The sequence below is a fragment of the Rattus norvegicus genome, chromosome X, assembly GCF_021556685.1.
Source record: "Rattus norvegicus strain SHRSP/BbbUtx chromosome X, alternate assembly SHRSP_T2T, whole genome shotgun sequence".
NCBI classification, from domain to species: Eukaryota; Metazoa; Chordata; class Mammalia; order Rodentia; family Muridae; genus Rattus; species Rattus norvegicus.
In genome coordinates, this window is record NC_141554.1 from 54,223,844 (window position 1) to 54,248,167 (window position 24,324).

At 37.9% G+C, this 24,324-nt stretch overlaps 1 pseudogene; it reads right to left on the minus strand.

The window, feature by feature from the left end:
* Positions 1-6,849: 6,849 nt before the first annotated feature.
* Positions 6,850-24,324, minus strand: part of LOC147998226 (amino acid transporter heavy chain SLC3A2-like) — a 34,870-nt pseudogene continuing 17,395 nt past the window's right edge.

Consider the following 24,324-nt stretch of genomic DNA (forward strand, 5'->3'; position numbering starts at 1 on the left):
CCACTCTCTCCCTACTTATTCAATATAGTTCTTGAAGTTCTAGCCAGAGCAATCAGACAACAAAAGGAGATCAAGGGGATACAGATCGGAAAAGAAGAGGTCAAAATATCACTATTTGCAGATGACATGATAGTATATTTAAGTGATCCCAAAAGTTCCACCAGAGAACTACTAAAGCTGATAAACAACTTCAGCAAAGTGGCTGGGTATAAAATTAACTCAAATAAATCAGTTGCCTTCCTCTATGCAAAAGAGAAACAAGCCGAGAAAGAAATTATGGAAACGACACCCTTCATAATAGACCCAAATAATGTAAAGTACCTCGGTGTGACTTTAACCAAGCAAGTAAAAGATCTGTACAATAAGAACTTCAAGACACCGAGGAAAGAAATTGAAGAAGACCTCAGAAGATGGAAAGATCTCCCATGCTCATGGATTGGCAGGATTAATATAGTAAAAATGGACATTTTACCAAAAGCAATCTACAGATTCAATGCAATCCCCATCAAAATACCAATCCAATTCTTCAAAGAGTTAGACAGAACAATTTGCAAATTCATCTGGAATAACAACAAACCCAGGATAGCTAAAGCTATCCTCAACAATAAAAGGACTTCAGGGGGAATCACTATCCCTGAACTCAAGCAGTATTACAGAGCAATAGTGATAAAAACTGCATGGTATTGGTACAGAGACAGACAGATAGACCAATGGAATAGAATTGAAGACCCAGAAATGAACCCACACACCTATGGTCACTTGATTTTTGACAAAGGAGCCAAAACCATCCAATGGAAAAAAGGTAGCATTTTCAGCAAATGGTGCTGGTTCAACTGGAGGGCAACATGTAGAAGAATGCAGATCGATCCATGCTTATCACCCTGTACAAAGCTTAAGTCCAAGTGGATCAAGGACCTCCACATCAAACCAGACACACTCAAACTAATAGAAGAAAAACTAGGGAAGCATCTGGAACACATAGGCACTGGAAAAAATTTCCTGAACAAAACACCAATGGCTTATGCTCTAAGATCAAGAATCTACAAATGGGATCTCATAAAACTGCAAAGCTTCTGTAAGCCAAAGGACACTGTGGTTAGGACAAAATGGCAACCAACAGATTGGGAAAAGATCTTTACCAATCCTACAACAGATAGAGGCCTTATATCCAAAATATACAAAGAACTCAAGAAGTTAGACCGCAGGGAAACAAATAACCCTATTAAAAAATGGGGTTCAGAGCTAAACAAAGAATTCACAGCTGAGGAATGCCGAATGGCTGAGAAACACCTAAAGAAATTTTCAACATCTTTAGTCATAAGGGAAATGCAAATCAAAACAACCCTGAGATTTCACCTCACACCACTGAGAATGGCTAAGATCAAAAACTCAGGTGACAGCAGATGCTGGCGAGGATGTGGAGAAAGAGGAACACTCCTCCATTGTTGGTGGGATTGCAGGCTGGTAAAACCATTCTGGAAATCAGTCTGGAGGTTCCTCAGAAAATTGGACATTGAACTGCCTGAGGATCCAGCTATACCTCTCTTGGGCATATACCCAAAAGATGCCTCAACATATAAAAGAGACACGTGCTCCACTATGTTCATCGCAGCCTTATTTATAATAGCCAGAAACTGGAAAGAACCCAGATGCCCTTCAACAGAGGAATGGATACAGAAAATGTGGTACATCTACACAATGGAATATTACTCAGCTATCAAAAACAACGAGTTTATGAAATTCGTAGGCAAATGGTTGGAACTGGAAAATATCATCCTGAGTGAGCTAACCCAATCACAGAAAGACATACATGGTATGCACTCATTGATAAGTGGCTATTAGCCCAAATGCTTGAATTACCCTAGATCCCTAGAACAAACGAAACTCAAGACGGATGATCAAAATGTGAATGCTTCACTCCTTCTTTAAATGAGGAAAAAGAATTCCCTTGGCAGGGAAGGGAGAGGCAAAGATTAAAACAGAGACTGAAGGAACACCCATTCAGAGCCTGCCCCACATGTGGCCCATACATATACAGCCACCCAATTAGACAAGATGGATGAAGCAAAGAATTGCAGACCGACAGGAGCCGGATGTAGATTGCTCCTGAGAGACACAGCCAGAATACAGCAAATACAGAGGCGAATGCCAGCAGCAAACCACTGAACTGAGAATAGGTCCCCCGTTGAAGGAATCAGAGAAAGAACTGGAAGAGCTTGAAGGGGCTCGAGACCCCAAAAGTACAACAATGCCAAGCAACCAGAGCTTCCAGGGACTAAGCCACTACCTAAAGACTATATATGGACTGACCCTGGACTCTGACCTCATAGGTAGCAATGAATATCCTAGTAAGAGCACCAGTGGAAGGGGAAGCCCTGGGTCCTGCTAAGACTGAACCCCCAGTGAACTAGATTTTTGTGGGGATGGCGGCAATGGGGGGAGAATGGGGAGGGGAACACCCATAAAGAAGGAGAAGGGGAGGGATTAGGGGGATGTTTGCCCGGAAACCGGGAAAGGGAATAACACTCGAAATGTATATAAGAAATACTCGAGTTAATAATAAAAAAAAAAAAAGATAAGGAAGGACACTTCATATTCATCAAAGGAAAAATCCACCAAGATGAACTCTCAATCCTAAATATCTATGCCCCAAATACATGGGCACCTACATTCGTAAAAGAAACCTTACTAAAGCTCAAAACACACATTGCACCTCACACAATAATAGTAGGAGATTTCAACACCCCACTCTCATCAATGGACAGATTATGGAAACAGAAATTAAACAGAGACGTAGAAAGACTAAGAGAAGTCATGAGCCAAATGGACTTAACGGATATTTATAGAACATTCTATCCTAAATCAAAAGGATATACCTTCTTCTCAGCTCCTCATGGTACTTTCTCCAAAATTGACCATATAATTGGTCAAAAAACGGGCCTAGGCAGATGTCTTGTAGTCTCTCAGAGACCACAGATGCCAGATAAACTACTATGACTAGAAAGACTTTCAGTCATAATAGAGAAAACAAAATGTTCCACAACAAAATGAAATTTAAAAATATTTATCCCCAAATTCAACCCTATACCAGATACTAGAAGAAAAACTACCACACAGTAGGTTTACTAAACAGAAGAAAATAGAGTTAATAAATAATTTTATACCAGGTTTAGAGGAATTTCAATCCAGTGCAATGGCAAGGAAATTTAGTTTGTAGAAGGAAGTAGCCATGTTTGAAACTGACATCAAATTTGGGAGAGGGTGGTGGTGGTCAAAGTTAGGAATCAGAGAAAGATTTTACAGAATGAGTCAGAGATAGGATATGTCCAACTGAAATGAAAATAACACAGGAAATGTCCTAGATTACAGTACGATGTGGAATATAGACATGCTCTTAGAGTATTTCTTATATACATTTCGAGTGTTATTCCCTTTCCCGGTTTCCGGGCAAACATCCCCCTAATCCCTCCCCTTCTCCTTCTTTATGGGTGTTCCCCTCCCCATTCTCCCCCCATTGCCGCCATCCCCACAAAAATCTAGTTCACTGGGGGTTCAGTCTTAGCAGGACCCAGGGCTTCCCCTTCCACTGGTGCTCTTACTAGGATATTCATTGCTACCTATGAGGTCAGAGTCCACGGTCAGTCCATGTATAGTCTTTAGGTAGTGGCTTAGTCCCTGGAAGCTCTGGTTGCTTGGCATTGTTGTACATATGGGGTCTCGAGCCCCTTCAAGCTCTTCCAGTTCTTTCTCTGATTCCTTCAACAGGGGTCCTATTCTCAGTTCAGTGGTTTGCTGCTGGCATTCACCTCTGTATTTGCTGTATTCTGGCTGTGTCTCTCAGGAGCGATCTACATCCGGTTCCTGTCAGCCTGCACTTCTTTGCTTCATCTATCTTGTCTAATTGGATGGCTGTATATGTGTGGGCCACATGTGGGGCAGGCTCTGAATGGGTGTTCCTTCTGTCTCTGTTTTCATGAGATCCCGCTTGTCGATTTTTGATCTTAGAGCATAAGCCATTGGTGTTTTGTTCAAGAAATTTTCTCCAGTGCCCATGTGTTCAAGGCTTTTCTCCACATTTTCTTCTATTAGTTTGAGTGTATCTGGTTTGATGTGGAGGAGCTTGATCCACTTGGACTTAATCTTTGTACAGGGTGATAAGAATGGATCAATCTGTATTCTTCTACTGCTGACCTCCAATTGAACCAGCACCATTTGCTGAAAATGCTATCTTTGTTCCATTGGATGGTTTTGGCTCCTTTGTCAAAAATCAAGTGACTGTCGGTGTGTGGGTTCATTTCTGGGTCTTCAATTCTATTCCACTTGTCTATCTGGCCTGTTCCTGAACCAATACCACACAGTTTTTGTTGTTTTGTTGTGGTGGTTGTTGTTTTTTTTTAATCACTTTTGCTCTGTAATACTGCTTGAGTCAGGGATAGTGATTCCTATGGAAGTCCTTTCATTGTTCAGGATAGTTTTAGCTACCCTGGGTATTTGTCATTTCAGATGAATTTGCAAATTATTCTGTCTAACTCTCTGAAGAATTGGATTGGTGTTTTGATGGGGATTGCATTGAATCTATAGATTGCTTTTGATAAATTGGCCATTTTTCCTATATTAATCCTGCCAATCAAATTCCTTCTATGAAGCCACAATTACTCTTATACCTAAACCACACAAAGACCCAACAAAGAAAAAGAACTTCGGACCAATTTCTCTTATGAATATCGATGCAAAAATACTCGATAAAATTCTTGCAAACTGAATCCAAGAGCTCATCAAAACAATCATCCCTCATGATCAAGTAGGCTTCATCCCAGGGATTCAGGGATGGTTTAATGTATGGAAAACCATCAACGTAATCCACTATATAAATAAACTGAAAGATGAAAATCACGTGATCATTTAATTAGATTCTTGAAATCATTTGACAAAATTCAACACCCCTTCATGATAAAAGTCATGGGTAGAACAGGAATTCAAGTTCCATACCTAAATATAATAAAAGACATATACTGCAAACCATAATATTAAATAATATTAAACTAAATGGAGAGAAACTTGAAGTAATCTCACTAAAATCAAGAACTAGACAAGGCTACCCACTCTCTGCCTACTTATTCAATATATTTCTCGAAGTTCTAGCCAGAGCAATCAGACAACAAGAGAGATCAAAGGATACAGATTGGAAAGGAAGAAGTCAAAATATCACTATTTGCAGATTATATGATAGTATATTTAAGTTATCCCAAAAGTTCTACCAGAGAACTACTAAAGCTGATAAACACCTTCAGCAAAGTGGCTGTGTATAAAATTAACTCAAATAAATCAGTAGCCTTCCTCTAAAGAAAAGAGAAACAAGCCGAGAAAGAAATTAGGGAAACGACACCCTCCTTAATAGTCCCAAATATTATAAAATACCTCTGTGTAACTTTAACTAAGCAAATGAAAGATCTATATGAAAAGAACTTCAAGCCTCAGAAGAAAGAAATTGAAGAAGATATCAGAAGATGGAAAGATCTCCCATGCTCATGGATTGGCAGGACTAATATAAATATCTGTTAAATCCATTTGGTTCATAACTTCTGTTCATTTCTCTATATCTCTTTTTAGTTTCTGTTTCAATGATCTGTTTATTGATGAGAGTGGGTTGCTGAAATTTCCCACTATTATGGTGTGAGTTAAAATGTTTGATTTGAGCTTTAGTAAGATTTTTTTTTTTTTACCAATATAGGTGTCCTTGCATTTGTGACATAGATATTTAGGATTGAAAGTTCTACTTGATGGATTTTTCCTTTGATGAATATGAAGTTCCTTCCTTATCAGTTTTGATAACTTTAGAGAAAGGATTGAAAGAGCTGAAATGCCATGCAACCCCATAAGAACAATACCAATCAACCAGAGCTCCCAGGGACTAAACCACTATCCAAAGTCTATACATGGACAGAACCATGGCTCCAGCTGCATATATAGCAGAGAATGGCCATGTTGGGCATCAATGGGAGGAAATGCCCTTGGTCCTGCCAAGACTAGATCCCCCAGTGTAGGGGAATATCAAGGTGAGGAGGTAGGAAGGGGGAGTGGTTGGGGTGGGAGAACATCCTTATAGAGAAAAGGGGAGGGTGAATGAGTAGGGTCTTGTGGACAGGAAACAGTGAAAGAGAATAACATTTAAAATGTAAATAAAAATAATCAAACAAAAATAAAAATAAACTATCATTTCCACAGACATGGACTCATGGCCAATTTTAGCATGCATTTTTCCTGTGAAACAGACATCAAAAGGGTATCTGTAGCAAGGAAGCCACCACCATGTAAGTGTCTACTTTTTGCTAGCTTCTCAACATTGTAACATGTAAGGTTCCTTTGCAGTGTAGGATTACTGTTGTCTTCTCCCCAGCAGCAACTTCCACAGCACTGTCATCACTACAAAAGACTGCTAGCAGTGAGAAAATTTTCTAGTTACCTTGAAACTGAATTCTCTATATCCTGAAACCAATGTTTATATTATCTTCATCAATAGCATCATATCATATACTACTGATGTTATTTCATTTATAATTTATTAAAGCTTTTAAAGCCTATGATTTGGCACTGCAATTCAGTTTGTGAGATAATATTTTATTTGAATTTTACCTTTGCTCACATATTACTGTTTAAGACCTTCATTTTTACATTTGCTCTATAACCTCAACAACAAAAAAACAAAATCCAAAGCCATCAAGGGCATTATAAAACACATTTTAGACTATACATCACTTAATAATGATTAAAATAATCTATTATATATTTAGAAAAGCAAATACATTTATAAATATGTATATAAGAAAAATATTACAGAGACTTATTCATTCATCTATAATAGTTAAACAGACACATAAATATCAGTTAAACAGTAAACAGGTAATTCTCTGAGTAGAAGGTGGGAGAATAGAATGATAGAATAACATACATTTCACTATTTAATCTTCAGTAATAATTCAATTTTTACCTACAGATAGATATGAATCAGAGAAAGAGAAAAGAGTAATGGAATATTCTTCATCATTTACATAAAGTAAAATATATAGATGGAATATCGGGGTATGAATAAAAGTGGAATGGTTGATTCCTTTCAAAGGCACAGATTGCGAACTAAATATGTTAGCATGTGATGCATAAGGTTCTTTGTTACTATTAAGGACCTAGATTTGTATGGACTCAGACTTAGAATTAGAATTTTTCAGTGAGAACAGCCTACATCTCTTGACAATCTGTTCCTAGTGTTTTTCTTTGTATCTCTCCACTATCTTTGCCAAAAAGTGTGGGAGCCACCTTGTTTTTCTTAGCTCATGCTTCTTCAGAACACTATGTTACCTTTTGTGCTGCAGGACACCATCCTGAATCTTAGGGCCATTTGTCTTAGTATTCTTACCTTCTTTTTCTGTGTGCTTTCTGACAACACTTTGGAAAATATAATTGTCTTAGTTAGGGTTTTATTGCTGTAATGATACACAATCCTCTCAGAGTCACTTATAAGGGAAAATATTTAATTAGGGCTTGGTTGCAGTTCAGAGATTTAGCTTAGGGTGTGAAGCATGCCTGCATTCAGGCAGACATAATGCTGGAGGAGTTCTACATCTCGATCTGCAGGCAGTAAGAAGTGATAGTGACACAGTGGCTGGTGTGTGCTTCTAAGGCCTCAAAGATCAAATCTAGTAAGATATCCTTTTCCAAAAATGTCACAGCTCATCCAATATGACCACACCTAATACTGCCACTCCCTCTGTACATATGGGAGCCATTTATTTCAAAAAACCACAATAATCTTCTTTATAGATATTGAAAAACTTCTGAATTCAGCTAGTATTTTTGTACACAAACTGGCAAAGCATAGTAGTATTTGTCAATGTAGAAATACATGAATAAAATTATAATTCCTATTTTCCAGTTCTCTGTCTACAACAAGAAAAATGCTGCTGTCTCAAAAGTAGAGATAGTGTCCTGTATGTCAAAACACTTTTCTTCATTGGAAAATCATGCTTCTAACTCCCACTAATATGGAACATATAACTCTTCCACTCCTCCCTCAGAGCATAAAAGGTATTTCTAAGGTTTTGAGCCTCTAACGCAAAGTACAATAACAATGAATTTACAAATTACAATGAATTTCACTTTAGTGAGTTTCTGACAGCCAGTTCCTATAAATGAGATAAATGTGTCTTCTTGACACAACTGACCCCTTAGGAGTCTGCACAAAATAAGTTATGCTCAATATTCTTAATCATGAGGGATATATAGCCCAAAAGCACATTGACATTTCATGTCACAAGTGTCCCAATGGCTGACACCAATCTAACAATTGGCAACAAATTATGGATAGGGTGTAAGTGAAAGTAGATTCCTTTTTAATGCTAGTTAGGGAAAAATATCATAGCCACTATAAACATCATTTTGAAACTTTTTAAAAAACTGAAATTAGAATTATTGTGTGACTTAATTATATAACATCTGGATACACATTCAAATGTTTCTGTATTATCTTACTTAAGAGCTTAGTTAAAATTAATTTTTATTATAGCACTGAGTTATTATAGCACTGTGTTTTTTATAGCATAGAGTTCTGGAATAACTATAAAAGTTCTTTTCATTTGCCTAATGGAATTGTCATTTCAGAATCTTACTGTTGAATGAACTCACACTTTCTTGTTCTTTTAGAACTCTGGCTCACTTGTTCAACCCAGATATTGTGGCACAAATTTCTCTCCATGCTGACTAATTCAAACTGGTTTATCTCAGCTACTGACTGAATTGCTCTGCCTATCCTCAAAATAACTCTGGCAATCTGTTCTGATCTTTTGGCTCCTTCTCATTTTCTGACACATTATGTATTGACCTGAACCTCTCTATGTAAAATCTGTCCCAGTACTATTCTCCCCCCCCCTCTCTCTCTCTCTCTCGTTGTTGTTGTTGTTGTTGCTGCTGCTGCTGCTGCTGCTGCTCTTTTAAGTCACTACTTCTTCCTGTTGGTTTACCTCTTTCCTGTGCTGTTCTTATCAGAGTTGGGTGTATCCTATCTTTAAATCTTTCAAATATTTCTCAGAATTATCACATTGCTTGCCCATTAATTAAATATCACTTGAAACATGGTTGTTTCCTTCTATAAACTAGCTTTACCTTAATTATTTGGGATTAAAAGTATATCTATAATCCAAAGAAGGGATTAAAGGTTTGTGACAGGTCTGCATTAGAGGCAGTTCACATAAGCATAGATGGTTTTAAATGTGATCCCTTACCTCAGCAGTCATGTGGCTGGATTAAAATTCCTCTATAAATAAGCTTTGATTTCGATCAGCAAATGAATTAAAATATATTCTACATAAACAATGAAATTCAACCGTAGGAAAGATAAAATTATGTCATCAGTATAGGAGAGTGAAAGTAACTGTACATTGTGTCCAGTTGTGGTTTTCTGTGTTGATCTTCATTTTATATAAAGAAAATTTTTTGTGATGAGGAGGGCTAGGTACATTTATATGTGGGTGTAAGGATAAGACTTAGATATACAAAGGAGTTATGCTGGCCTAGCAAATTTCTAGTGGTAGATTCTTTCCTAAGTGCAGGGCGCCCTCCTGTGGTGAACAACGGTACTGCGCATGCTCGGGTTTTGCACCTGGTGTCAGTTGACCGGGATGGTACCATCCTAGTGAGGTGATTCGTTCTCCGCCAATCCCTGGAGGACAATAGGGGTGATAGTGGGGTGATTCGTGCTCTGCCAATCCCTGAAGGACAATTAGCATAGCCACAGCCTGTTGTGTATATAAGGCGAGCGTTTTTGCCACTCGAGGTCCCCGTATCAGCAATGAGGTGGTCCTGCAATAAAGGCTGTTGAGAAGAATCTGACCATGTTGCGTCTTCTTTGCTGGCTGAGGGTCTTCATTCCGACCCTTCACTGTCATGTTGAGGCTTACAGGTCTTGAGGTGTGGGAGATGCCAGACTCATTCCACGGCATGAATGGGGCCTCCATAGGCTGTCCAGAAAGGTTAGCTGCCTGAAGGCCAAGCTCATCACCATAGCTGAAAACAGGAGTCCCTGTCAGAGTGAAGAGCAGCAGCTGATAGAGTCAGAGAAACTGAGCCGGTATAGAAGCTGTCAGGAGTCTTGCCTGCAACTCACTCCAGCTGAACCAGCAACTGCCAGTGGCATTCAAATACTTAGTCACTAAGAATCCTGTGTGCTTCCCAGTGAAAATGGACTGTGACAGGTATGAGCTAGTTAGCAGTAGGTCGCTGGTGGATTCAAGTATGTTGCCAATTTGTTGCAGGCCAGAGGACTCAGTCCCTGCAATCAAAAGCCTGTCCTCACTGAAGTTCTTGGTGATATTCTACTCAGTCAAGTACAAGGATGCATTTGCCAGCTTTCCCACATCCCAAACTTGGAACCCATCCACATTGTCCTGCAACCAAGTACTCAGAGCTTCCTTCATTTTGGTGGCTACAAGCCAGCCTGAGGAGGGAAGAACTACATTCTGGTCCTTGTAGTTGGGAGTGAGGTCCAATATGATGTGAATGCTCTTTTTTCTTGGCACTTTGTAGAAGGTCTTAAAAATCTTCCTGGGAGCCTAAAGCGGGATCAATCTGTTTCAAGTTGGTTTCATTGACTTCATCCTTCTGGTTCTTGTGAATTGGGCCCAAAACTAGGCCCTTCACCTTCAGGGTTCTCAAATAATCCAGATGGTTCTTCACATCATCTATGCTTCCTGCTTCCCGGCCTACAAAGGCCTGAAGGTTGCCAATGTGGTAGAACTTAAGTTGTTTGTATATATTGGATATTAACCCTCTAATGGCTGTAGGATTGGTAAAGATCTGTTAATTGCCATATTGTCCTAATGACAGTGTCCTTTGCCTTACAGAAGCTTTGCAGTTTTATGAAGTCACATTTGTTGATTCTTGATTTTAGTACATGGGTGTTCTGTATAGAAAAATTTCCCCAGTGCCCATGTGTTCCAGGTTCTTCCCCACTTTGTCTTCTATTAGTTAGAGTGTATCTGGTTTCATGTGGAGGTCCTTGATACACTTGGATTTTACCTTTATTCAGGGCTATAACATGAGTCTATTTGTACTCTTCTACATGCTGAATGGCAGTTGAACCAGCACCATTTGTTGAAAATGCTATCTTCTTATTTTCCACTGGATGATTTTAGGTCATTTGTCAAAGATCAAGTGACCCTAGGTGTTTGGGTTCATTTCCAGGTCTTCAATTCTATTCCACTGACCTACTGCTCTGTCTCTGTACCAATACCATGCAGTTTTTATACTTATTGCCTTTTAATACAGTTTGAGGTCAGGGATGGTGACTTCCCCAGAAATTATTTTATTATTGAGGATAGGTTTTGCTGTCCTGTATTGTTTTGTGGTTGTTGTTATGCCAAATGAATTGGCAAATTTATCTTTCTAAGTCTATGAAAATTTGAGTTGGAATTTTGATGGAGATTTCATTGAATCTGTAAATTGCTTTCAGCAAGATGGCCATTTTTATAATATTAATCCTGCCAATCCATAAACATGGGAAATCTTTCCATCTTCTCAAATCTTCTTTAAATTCTTTCTTCAGAGACTTGAAGTTTTTGTCATACAAATATTTCACTTGCTTGTTATTTTATGTTATTTGTGTCTATTGTGAAAGGTGTCATTTCCCTAATTTCTTTCTCTGCCTGCTTATCCTTTGAGTAGAGGAAGGCTACTGATTTGTTTGAGATAATGTTATACCTACCCACTTTGCTGAAGTTGTTTATCAGGCTTAGTAGTTTTCTGGTGAATCGTTTGCGGTCATTTAAGTATATTATCATATCGTCTGCAAATAGTGATATTTTGACTTCTTCCTTTCCAATTTGTATCCATTTCACTCCTTTTGTTGTCTGATTACTCTTGCTAGGACTTTAAGTATTATATTTAATAAGTCCTGAGACAGTATGTAGCCTTGTCTAATCCCTAATTTTGTTGGGATTGCTTCAAGTTTCTCTCCATTTTGTTTGTTATTGGCTACTGGTTTGCTGTATATTGCTTGTACTATGTTTAGGTATGGGCCTTGACTTCCTGATCGCTCCAAGACTTTTAACATGAAGGGGTGTCAAATTTTGTCAAATGCTTTATCAGCAATTATTGAGATGATCATGATTTCTTTTTTGTTGTTTAAGACAATTCCTCATGTAGTGACCCCAACCCTGAAGTTCTTTTCATTCCTACTTAATAACTATGTTTTGTTACTGCTACAAATTGTAAAGTAAACATCTTGTGTATGACCAATAAATGGTTTGCAACCCACAGGTTAAGATCCACTGTTAGACAATAATGAAGGAAGATTCCTGATGTTTACCCTTTGCCTCTGCATGCATATTCATAGAAAAGGACAAAGTTATACATACAACATAACACACACACACACATACACACACACACACACACACACACACACACACACACACACATACACAGAGAGAGAGAGAGAGACCCAATCAAAGACTTTCACATCCTCATGAATATAGTGAAATATTTATCATAGTCTCCAAAAGCAACAAGCAACACATACATTTATTGTTAGGCTAATATATAAACCAACTGCTACAATCGTACAATAAAGTACACTTCAGTGCAGAGAACCAATAATACAATAAACCATAAAAGATATATAAAGAAATTAACATCATAACTTTAAAATCACCAGTCTGAAAAACTTTGTAGAATATGATTTCAACTGACTGCGACATACAAACTAATTCAGTAGTTTCAAGATTGCAGATGACATTTGATAGAATTGAAATGTAAAGTGTAATATATTTTGACATAGATGAGCCAATTCTGAAAATATAATACTAGGTATAAAATAATATGCATCTGTTAAAGCCCATAACACTTAATCTTCTTCGTTTTAATTTTTTATTATATATTTCTCTACTTACATTTCAAAGGTTATTCTCTCCCCAGTTTCCTGTCCATAAGCCCCCATTCCCTCCCCTCCACCTCCCCCATATGGGTATTCCCACTATATATCCCCCTTACTGCCCTCTCCCATATTCCCCTGCACTGGGGGTCCAACCTTGGCAAGACCAAGGGTTTTCCCTTCCACTGGTGCCCCAGCAAGGCTATTCTCTGCTACATATGCAATTGGAGCCCTGGGTCAGTTCATGTATAGTCCTATGGTAGTAGTTTAGTCCTTGGAAGTTCTGGTTGGTTGGCATTGTTGTTTTTATGTGGTTGCAAGATCCTTTAACTCTTTCAATACTTCCTCTACTTCATCTAATTCCCCCCAAGGGGGTCCTATTCTCAGTTTTGTGGTTTGCTGCTAGCATTGATCTCTGTATTGGACATCTCTGGATGTGTCTCTCAGGAAAGATCTATATCCAGTTCCTTTCTGCATGCATTTTTTAACTTCATCAATCTTATCTAGTTTTGGTGGATATGTGTGTGTGTATATATATATATATATATATATATATATATATATATATATATATATATATGCCACATTTGTGTCAGGCTCCGAATGGCCATTCTAAAGGGTAATTTCTAATGCAATGGGTTTTATTTTATGTAAATTGGTGTTTCAAGTTTAAAATATATATTGATGTATTTATGATGTTAATAATGTGAAATCGAGTTGGAAATAATAATACAGGATTGTAGAGGGCCGCAATACGTTCGCCACCACTAGATGGCGCTGTCTTCCACTGCGCCCCACGTGGAAGGCCAAGTCAGTCAAGATGGCGCCAGCCTTCGCTGCGCCAGCTGGCCCCCCTCTCAGGAAGTTAACTGTGCGCATGTGCAAGAGTGCCTTCCTGCCAGGTCTTTGCCCATTCCGGGGCGTGCCTGATGAGATCATGAGTAAGCAACCAATCAGGTGTGGATGCGTGCGCGAGGGTTAAATAGGCGCGCCTAGCCGGCACGCGGGGCTTCTCCATGAGATAGGAATAAAGTATCACTCATAGCAAGAATTTCTATGTCTCGCGTGCTTCTTGCTGGCGGAAAGTCGCGCGTGGGACACAGGACTCTTTTGAATCCATATTTTTTATGTACCTAAAGATGATAGAAAATTTAATTTTATTATTACTATATAACAATAAAATACCAAAATTCATTTTCCATATATTTCAGTGACTTTTATCTTTTTATGAACAACTTTTTGTTTGTTTGTTTGTTGATTTGGTCCTTGCCTCACTCTAATATTGCCTTATCTGGAAAATACTATGGAACCAAGATAGGATTTGAATTTCTGTGCATCTTCCTGTCTCAACCACTTTAGTTTTCAAATTGCAAATGTGATTCTTCACATTTTCACTTTGGTTCTTTTATAATATTTTCAAAAAATATGAATGCCACACATTCCCTTGTAGAATCTGGCTTTACCTATTACATGATCTTTAGGAATTCTCTGAACCTCAGATTTTCCGTTTGTGGCTCAGGCTTTGTAATACCAAATAATAATACAGTAAGGAAAATAGCTAGAAGAGCATATGCATATGTCATTGACCTCCTTTTCCAAAAAGCTTTTTGTGACTTATTGAAGGGTTATACAGTACCATGAGTCAGCCTTACATAATTTCTCTTTGCACCTAGTTTATTCCAAACACCCAGTCTCCCTTCCAATTCATCACTCAAATGTCTCCATTTTATTCTTCTTTGTGTGTTACTTCAGATCTCATTTTTCAGTGTACAAAATATCTTGAAGTTTTGTAGTATGGAGAGATGAGTTGCTCAGAATTCTAACAAGAAATTTTTTGTTGAATTGTTGATATAGAGACTGCCCAACCATAGCACCATGAGTGGTCCTAAAAATGATCATGAATAAAACATGATTCTTGCCTTTAAGTAACTCACAGTTAGAAATAGGAGATACACAAGAGGAAACTATACCGACATAGTCATCAACACCTCAGTGTAAATTCATTTTAGATACTTTTCACAGTCTTATTGAAAAGTAACAGGTGGCCTGAGCATGAGAATCCTGGGAATTGGGTTGGAGGAAGGAATTCCTTTAAAGGAGGAAGGAGATTAGGTAAATTGACATTTACCAGCACTAAATACTGACTCTTCTATCTTCTATCTCTTCGGTCAGTTACATTGACTAAAAGAAAGCACTATATCTTAAAATCCTATTTTCTACTTTGTACTGTAAATTGCAATGCTAAACTTTCTTGGGTCAGTGTAAATCAGGAGAAAGTAATTTTTTATACTATTTGAGCTTGAAAGATGATTTTGATTTTAATGTTTTTTTGTCTACTCTAAAAAGTTCTAAGTTTGGATTAGTTTTCCAAATTGTTCTCAGGGTTACTTTGAAATTCATGTTGCTATTTTATTGGCACTTTATTGTTATTGTTAGTGTTAAAACCAACTCATGATATTTATTCATATTTTTGAGGTTCCATAAATATTTAAAATATAGTAATTTAAGAATTGTAATTTCCCTACCTAAAATGAAACCTAATTTTATGGATATCTCAATTTTAAGTTTAAATATCACTATATTTTTAGCTTTCTTTTCACTAATTTTATTAATGAGCAGTGCTTTCAACAATATTTTAATTCTTTTTGACCATAAATGTGAGTCCACAGTATTAACAATTAGATAACTTAAAATTAAAGTTAATGTGACAACTTAGATATGCATATGCATTTTCAATGTTTGATTGAAATCTTTATATTTATAATTCCTTTATTTAAGTCATTCAAAAACAATACATTTTTTGTTATAATAGCCCTTTTGACATTTTTATAGGGTATTTTATTTATTGACATTTCAACTGTTATCACCTTTCCTGGTTTCTCTTCTGCAAATCCCTTATCACCCCCCTCCCCCTGCTTCTATGAGGGTTTTCTCCTACTGACGCACTCCCACCTCACTGCCCTGGCAATCCCCTCCATTGTGGTATTGAGCCTAGCTTTAAATCCAAGTTTGTATATCACAGACTTTCTAAAACATTGTTCAGAAAACTTAATAATAATAGGATATATATATATGTATATATATATTGTTTAAATGATATAAGAGAACTACAATTTGATCTTACCTTCTTATTATTTTCAACACTTTTGTATACATGTTTTCAGTATACCAAACTTTCTTCATGTTGTTTTACATTATTTCTGACTAATAAGATCCATTGAGGGTGAAAAATCCTGAGATTTAAGATGCTACATTCCTACTTAGAAGGGCGAACAAAATACTCACAGGTGGAAATACAGGGACAAAGAGTGGAACAGGGAGTGAACAAAAAGTCATCCAGAGATTGCCTGACCTGGGGATGCATCCAATATGCAGCCACCAAACACAGTCACTATTGCTGATGCCAAGAAGTGCATGTTGACTTGAGCCAGATGTGGGTGACCCTTAAGAGGCTCTGTCAGAGCCCTACTGATACAGATGAGGATGGTTGCAGCTAACCATTGGACTTAACAAGAGAACCCCAATGGAGGAGTTAGGGGAAGGACTGAAGGAGATGAAGGTGTTTGCAACCCCATAGAAAAAGCAACAATATCAACCAACCAGACCCCACCCGAGATTCCAGGGTCTAAACCACCAACCAATGAGTACAAATGGAGGGACCCATGACTCTTAGCCACATACATAGCAGATGATGTTATTGTCCAGCATCAATAGGAATAAAAGCCCTTGGTCCTGTGAAGGCTTGTTTCCCCAATGTAGGGTAATGCCAGGGCTTTTAGGTTGGAGTGGGTGCGTTGGAGTGGGAACATGCTTATAGAAGCAGGGGAAGAGTATGAGAGAGAAGAAGAAAGGGGATAACATTTGAAATGTAAATACATAAAATATTCAAGAAAAATAAAATTTAAAAAATCTGATCTAGAACAATTTACAGACATCATTTTGTGATTCTTAGCATTAAAATATCTGAAAGATATTACAGAATTAAATCAACAAGAGCATATTACCAACTGCATGCTTTTTTGCAACAAAGCATTTATCATCATTTTACAGCCATTCCATTTTTATTGTTTCTTTTACTTAAATCCTTAATACTCTAAATTGTGGTTTTATCTTTTGTTATGAAAATTACTTATTTCAGTATATACGCTTTTATAAACAATAGTACAGTGAATGATATTATTAAAATTAGAACAGAATCTAGAAAATATTTTTTCTTATACTGATATAGGAATTGGTATAAGTCTGTGTTACACTTCAGAGATTAAAATTTCTACATTAAATCAAACATTTACTGGCAAGATCATGTGGGATACACTTTGGAAATAATACTCTCAATTGAGAAATAAAATTTGAATTGTTTACTTGAACTCAAAAACGACTTTACAAATGTGAACAATAAATATCTGATGAAGACAAGAGCAAGCAACTCTGATGAAAATGCTTAAATACAATATGAATATCTCCATTGGAAATTCCAGATGATTTTTTTTATCAGTTTTACTTATTTGAATTTCAGTGTCTTTGAATGTTAAGTATTCCATATATGTTAGCTGCTTCTAATTAAGTAACTTTCCAGGATACTTACCTTAATCACAAAGTTTTTGTCATTGTTTTGTTTTAAGTTAAATCATAATTTTGCTTGTAATAACAATTAGTAATGAGAAAAAATAGGCATTAAAGGGAGATGACATTGACTTAAATAATCCTGAAGGAAAGTAATTGAGCAATTTCTTTTTCTTTTTTATTTAATTTTTTCTCTTATTGGATTTTTTAAATTTACATTTCAACTGTTATCCTCTTTCCTCTCCAGAAACCTGCTATCCCATTCCCCCTCCCCGGGTTTCTATGAGGCTGCTATCCTTCCAATCTACCCATTCCCTTAAGCCTCTCCACCCTGACATTCCTGTACACTGGGACTTTGAACCTTGACGGGACCAAGGGCCTCTTCTCCCATTGATAACTGACAAGGCCATCCTCTGATACATATGCAGTTAGAGCCATAGGTTCATTCTTGCATACTATTGGTATGGTGGTTTAGTCTGTGGAAGCACTGGGGATTCTGGTTGGTTGACATTGTTGTTGTTCTTATGGTGTTGAAAATACTTCAACTCCTTAAGTCCTTTCTCTAACTCCTCCATTAGGGATCCTACTCTCAATTCAATGGCTCTCTTACAACATCCACTTCTGTATTTGTCAGGCTCTAGCATAGCCTCTCAGGAAAAAGCTATATTAAGTGCCTGTCAGCACGCACCTCTTGGCATGCACAATATTGTCTGGGTTTGGTGGCTGTATATGGGATGCATCCCCAAGTAGAGCAGTCTCTGGATAACCTTTCAGTCTCTTCTCCACACTTTGAATCCATATTTGTTCCTGTGAGTAATTTTGTTCCCCCTTCTAAGAAGGACTGAAGCATTGCACTTTGGTCATCCTGCTTCTTGTGTTTTTTGTGGTTCATGGATTGCATTTTGGGTAATATGAGCTTTTGGGGTCAGTGAGTACAAACCATGTGTGTTCCACTGTGTAGAAAATGTACCACATTTTCTGCATCCATTCCTCTGTTGAAGGGCATCTGGGTTCTTTCAAATTTCTGCCTATTATAAATAAGGCAACTATGAACATAGTGGAGCATGTCTTTTATATGCTGGAGCATCATTAGGGTATATGCCCAAGAGAGGTATAGCTGGATCCTCAGGTAGTTCAATGTCCAATTTTCTGAGGAACCTCCAGACTGATTTCCAGAATGCTTGTACGAGTCCGCAATCCCAACAATGGAGGAGTGTTCCTCTTTCTCCACATCCTTCGCAAGCTTCTGCTGTCACCAGAGTTTTTTATCTTAGCCATTCTGACTGGTGTGAGGTGAAATCTCAGGGTTGTTTTGATTTGCATTTCCCTTATGACTAAAGGTATTGAACATTTCTTTAGGGGCTTCTCAGCCATTCAGCATTCCTCAGCTGTGAATTCGTTGTTTAGCTCTGAACCCCAATTTTAATAGGGTTATTTGTCTCCCTGCAGTATAACTCCATGAGTTCTTTGTGTATTTTGGATATAAGCCCTCTATCAGTTATAGGATTGGTAAATGTCTTTTCCCAATCTGTTGGTTGCTGTTTTGTCCTAACAACAGTATCCTTTGCCTTACAGAAGCTTTGCAGTTTTATGAGATCCCATTTCTGGATTCTTCATCTTAGACCATAAGCCACTGGTGTTTTGTTCAGTGCTCATGTGTTTGAGAATCTTCCCCACTTTTTCTTCTATTAGTTTGAGTGGTCTGATTTGCTGTGGAGGTCCTTGATCCACTTGGACATAAGCTTTATACAGGGTGATAAGCATGGATTGATCCGCATTATTCTACATGCTGACCTCCAATTCAACTAGCACCGTTTGCTGAAAATGCTATCTTTTTTCCATTGGATGGTTTTGGCTCCTTTGTCAAAATTCAAGTGACCAAAGGTGTGTGGATTCAACTCTAGGTCTCCAATTCTATTCCACTGTTCTATCTGTCTGTCTCTGTAACAATACCATACAGTTTTTATTACTGTTGCTCTGTAATACCGCTTGAGGTCAGTGATGGTACTTCCCATAGAAGTCCTTTTATTGTTGAGGATAGTTTAAGCTATCCTGGGCTTTTTGTTATCTCAGATGAATTTCCAAATTGTTCTGTCTAACTCCATAAAGAATTGGGTTGGGATTTTGACGGGGATTGCATTGAATCTGTAGATCGCCTTTGGTAAAATGGCCGTGTTTACTATATTAATCCTGCCAATACATGAGCATGGGAGATCTCTCAGTCTTCTGAGATCTTCTTCAATTTCTTTCTTCAGAGGCTTGAAGTTCTTATCATACAGATCTTTCACTTGCTTGGTTAAAGTCACACAGAAGTACTTTATATTATTTGGGATTATTGTGAAGAGTATTGTTTCCCTAATTTCTGTCTCGGCCTGTTTCTCTTTTGTATAGAGGAAGGCTATTGATTTATTTGAGTTAATTTTATACCCAGCCACTTTGCTGAAGTTGTTTATCAAGTTTAGTAGTTCTCTGGTGGAACTTTTGGAAACCCTTAAATATAAAATCATCCCATCTGCAAATAGTGATATTTTGGCTTCTTCCTTTCCAATCTGTATTCCTCTGATCTCCTTTTGTTTTCTGATTGCTCTGGGTAGGACTTTGAGAAATATATTGAATAACTAGGGAGAGAGTGGGCAGCCTTATCTAGTCCCTGATTTTAGTGGGATTGCTTCAATTTTCTCTCCGTTTCGTTTAATATTAACTAATGGTTTTGCTGTATATGGCTTTTACTATGTTTAGTTGTGGGCTTTGAATTCCTGTTCTTTCCAGGATTTTTATCATGAAAGCTTTCTCAGCATCTAATGAAATGATCATGTGGCTTTTTCTTTTAATTAACTTGAGTATTTCTTATATACATTTCGAGTGTTATTCCCTTCCCCGGTTTTCGGGCAAACACCCCCCAAATCCCTCCCCCTCCCCCTCGTTATGGGTGTTCCCCTCCCCATCCTCCCCCCTTGCCGCCCTCCTCCCAACAAACTAGTTCACTGTGGGTTCAGTCTTATCAGGAACCAGGGCTTCCATTTCCACTGGTGCTCATACTAGGATATTCATTGCTACCTATGAGGTGAGAGTCCAGGGTCAGTCCATGTATAGTCTTTAGGTAGTGGCTTAGTCCCTGGAAGCTCTGGTTGCTTGGCATTGTTGTACATATGGGGTCTCGAACCCCTTCAAGCTCTTCCAGTTCTTTCTCTTATTCCTTCAACGGGGATCCTATTCTCAATTCAGTGGTTTGCTGCTGGCATATGCCTCTGTGTTTGCTGTATTCTGGCTGTGTCTCTCGGGAGAGATCTGCATCCGGCTCCTGTCGGCCTGCACTTCTTTGCTTCATCCATCTTGTCTAATTGGATGGCTGTATATGCATGGGCCACATGTGGGGCAGGCTCTGATTGAGTGTTCCTTCTGTGTCTGTTTTAATCTTTGCCTCTCTATTCCCTGCCAAGGGTATTCTTGTTCCCCTTTTAAAGAAGGAGTGAAGCATTCACATTTTGATGATCCGTCTTGAGTTTCATTTGTTCTAGGCATCTAGGGTAATTCAAGCATTTGGGCTAATAGCCACTTATCAATGAGTACATACCATGTGTGTTTTTCTGTGATTGGGTTAGCTCACTCAGGATGATATTTTCCAGTTCTGACCATTTGCCTACGAATTTCATAAAGTCGTTGTTTTTGATAGCTTAGTAATATACCATTGTGAATATCCTAGTAAGAGCACCAGTGGAAGGGGAAGCCCTGGGTCCTGCTAAGACTGAACCCCCAGTGAACTAGTCTATGGGGGGAGGGCGGCAATGGGGGGAGGGTTGGGAGGGGAACACCCATAAGGAAGGGGAGGGGGGAGGGGGATGTTTGCCCGGAAACCGGGAAAGGGAATAACACTCGAAATGTATATAAGAAATACTCAAGTTAATAAAAAAAAAAAATTAGAAAAAAAAAAAGTAATATACCATTGTGTAGATGTACCACATTTTCTGTATCCATCCCTCTGTTGAAGGGCATCTGGGTACTTTCCAGCTTCTGGCTATTACAAATAAGGCTGCGATGAACATAGTGGAGCACGTGTCTTTTTTATATGTTGGGGCATCTTTTGGGTATATGCCCAAGAGGGGTATAGCTGGATCCTCAGGCAGTTCAATGTCCAATTTTCTGAGGAACCTCCAGACTGATTTCCAGAATGGTTGTACCAGTCTGCAATCCCACCCAAAATGGAGGAGTGTTCCTCTCTCTCCGCAATCTCGCCAGCATCTGCTATCATCTGAGTTTTTGATCTTAGTTATTCTCACTGGTATGAGGTGAAATCTCAGGGTTGTTTTGATTTGCATTTCCCTTAAATCATGTGGCTTTTATCTTTCAGTTTATTTATATAGTGGATTATGTTGATGCTTTTCCGTATATGAAACCAACCCTGCATGCTTGGAATGAAGCCTACTTGATCATGGTGGATGATTGTTTTGATGTGCTCTTGGATTCAGTTTGCAAGAATTTTATTGAGTATCTTTGTGTCGATATTCATAAGAGAAATTGGTCTCAAGATCTCTTTCTTTGTTAGGTCTTTGTGTGGTTTAGGTATAAGAGTAATTGTGGCTTCATAGAAGGAATTCGGTAGTGCTCCATCTGTGTGAATTTTGTGGAATCGTTTGAATAGTATTGGTATGAGGTCTTCTATGAAGGTCTGATAGAATTCTGCACTGAACCCTTCTGGACCTCGGCTCTTATGGGTTGGGAGGCTTTAAGGAATGCTTCAATTTCTTTAGGAGTTATGGGGTTGTTTAAATGGTTTATTTTTCCTGATTTAATTTTGGTAACTGGTATCCTGGTATGAAATTTTCCATTTCCTGCAGATTTTCAAGTTTTGTTGAATATAGGCTTTTGTAGTAGGATCTGATGATTTTTTGAATTTCCTCTGTTTCTGTTGTTTTGTCTCCCTTTTCATTTCTGATTTTGTAAATTTGGACACACTCTCTGTGTCCTCTGGTTAGTCTGGCTATGGGTTTATCTATCTTGCTGACTTTCTCAAAGAACCAGCTTTTGGTTGTATTGATTCTTTCTATAGTCCTTTTTCTTTCTACTTGGTTGATTTCAGCTCTGAGTTTGATTATTTCCTGTCTTCTACTCCTCCTGGGTGTGTTTGTTTCTTTTTGTTCTGGAGGTTTTAGGTATGCTGTCAAGCTCTTTCTTCTTTCTTTCTGCAGGCACTCAGAACTATGAGTTTTCCTCTTAGCACAGCTTTCATTGTGTCCCATCATTTTGGGTATGTTGTACCTTCATTTTCATTAAATTCTAAGAATTCTTTAATTTCTTTATTTATTTCTTCCTTGACCAGGTATCACTGTGTGGAAGGAACATTGTTCAAATTCCATGTATATGTTGCCATACTTTCCTTATTGTTATTGAAGAGCAGTCTAGGCCATGATGATCTGATAGGACACATGAGATTATTTCTATCTTTCTGTATCTGTTTAGGCCTGTTTTATGACTGATTATACGGTCAATTTTGGAGAAAGTACCATGAGGTTGTGAGAAGTATATCCTTTTGTTTTAGGATAGAATGTTCTATAACTATCTGTTAAATCCATTTGCTTCATGACTTCTCTTAGTCTATGTCTCTGTTTAATTTCTCTTACCATGATCTGTCCACTGATGAGAGTGGGATATTAAAATCTCCTACTATTATTGTATGAGGTGCAATGTGTTTTGAGCTTTACTAAGGTTTCTTTTATGTATGTAGGTACCCTTGTATTTGGAGCATAGATATTTAGGATTGAGAGTTCATCTTGGTGGAGTTTTCTTTTGATGAATATGAAGTGTCCTTCCTGATCTTTTTTGATGGCCTTTGGTTGAAAATTGATATTATTTGATATTAGAATGGCTACTCCAGCTTGCTTTTTAAGACCATTTGCTTGGAAAGTTGTTTTCCAGCCTTTTACTCTGAGGTAGTATCTGTCTTTGTCTCTGAGGTGTGTTTCCTCATTCAGTATCCCATTTGTTACTCTGTATCTTTTTATTGGGAATTGAGTCCATTGATGTTGAGAGATATTAAGGAATGGTGATTCTTGCTTCCTGCTATATTCATGTTTGGATGTGATATTATATTTGTGTGCTTGTTTTCTCTTTGTTTTGTTGCAAAACGGTTAGTTTCTTGCTTTTTCTAGGGTGTAGCTTGCCTCCATGTGTTGGGCTTTACCATTTATTAACCTTTGTAGTGCTGGACTTGTAGAAAGACATTGTGTAAATTTGATTTTGTCATTGAATACCTTGGTTTCTCCATCTATATTAATTGAGGGTTTTACTGGATACAGTCACCTGGGCTGGCATTTGTATTCTCTTAGGGTCTGTTTGACATCTGTCCAAGATCTTCTGGCTTTCATAGTCTCTGGTGAGAAGTCTGTTGTAATTCTGATAGGTCTGCCTTTATATGTTACTTGACCTTTGTGCCTTACTGATTTTAATATTCTTTCTTTGTTTTGTGGATTTGGTGTTTTGACTATTATGTGATGGGAGGAGTTTCTTTTCTGGTCCAATCTATTTGGAGTTCTCCAAGCTTCTTGTATGTTTATGGGCATCTCTTTCTTTAGGTTAGGGAAGTTTTCTTCTATGATTTTGTTGAAGATGTTTACTGGTTCTTTGACTTGGGAGTCTTCACTCTCTTCTATACCTATTGTCCTTAGATTTGTTCTTTGTGTCCTGGACTTGCTGTATGGTTTGGGCTACTCGCTTTTTCTGTTTTACATCATCTTTGACATTTCTGTTGATGATTTCTATGGAATATTCTGCTCCTGAGATTCTCTGTTCTATCTCTTGCATTCTGTTGGTGATACTTGTATCTATGACGCCTTGTCTCTTCCTTTGGT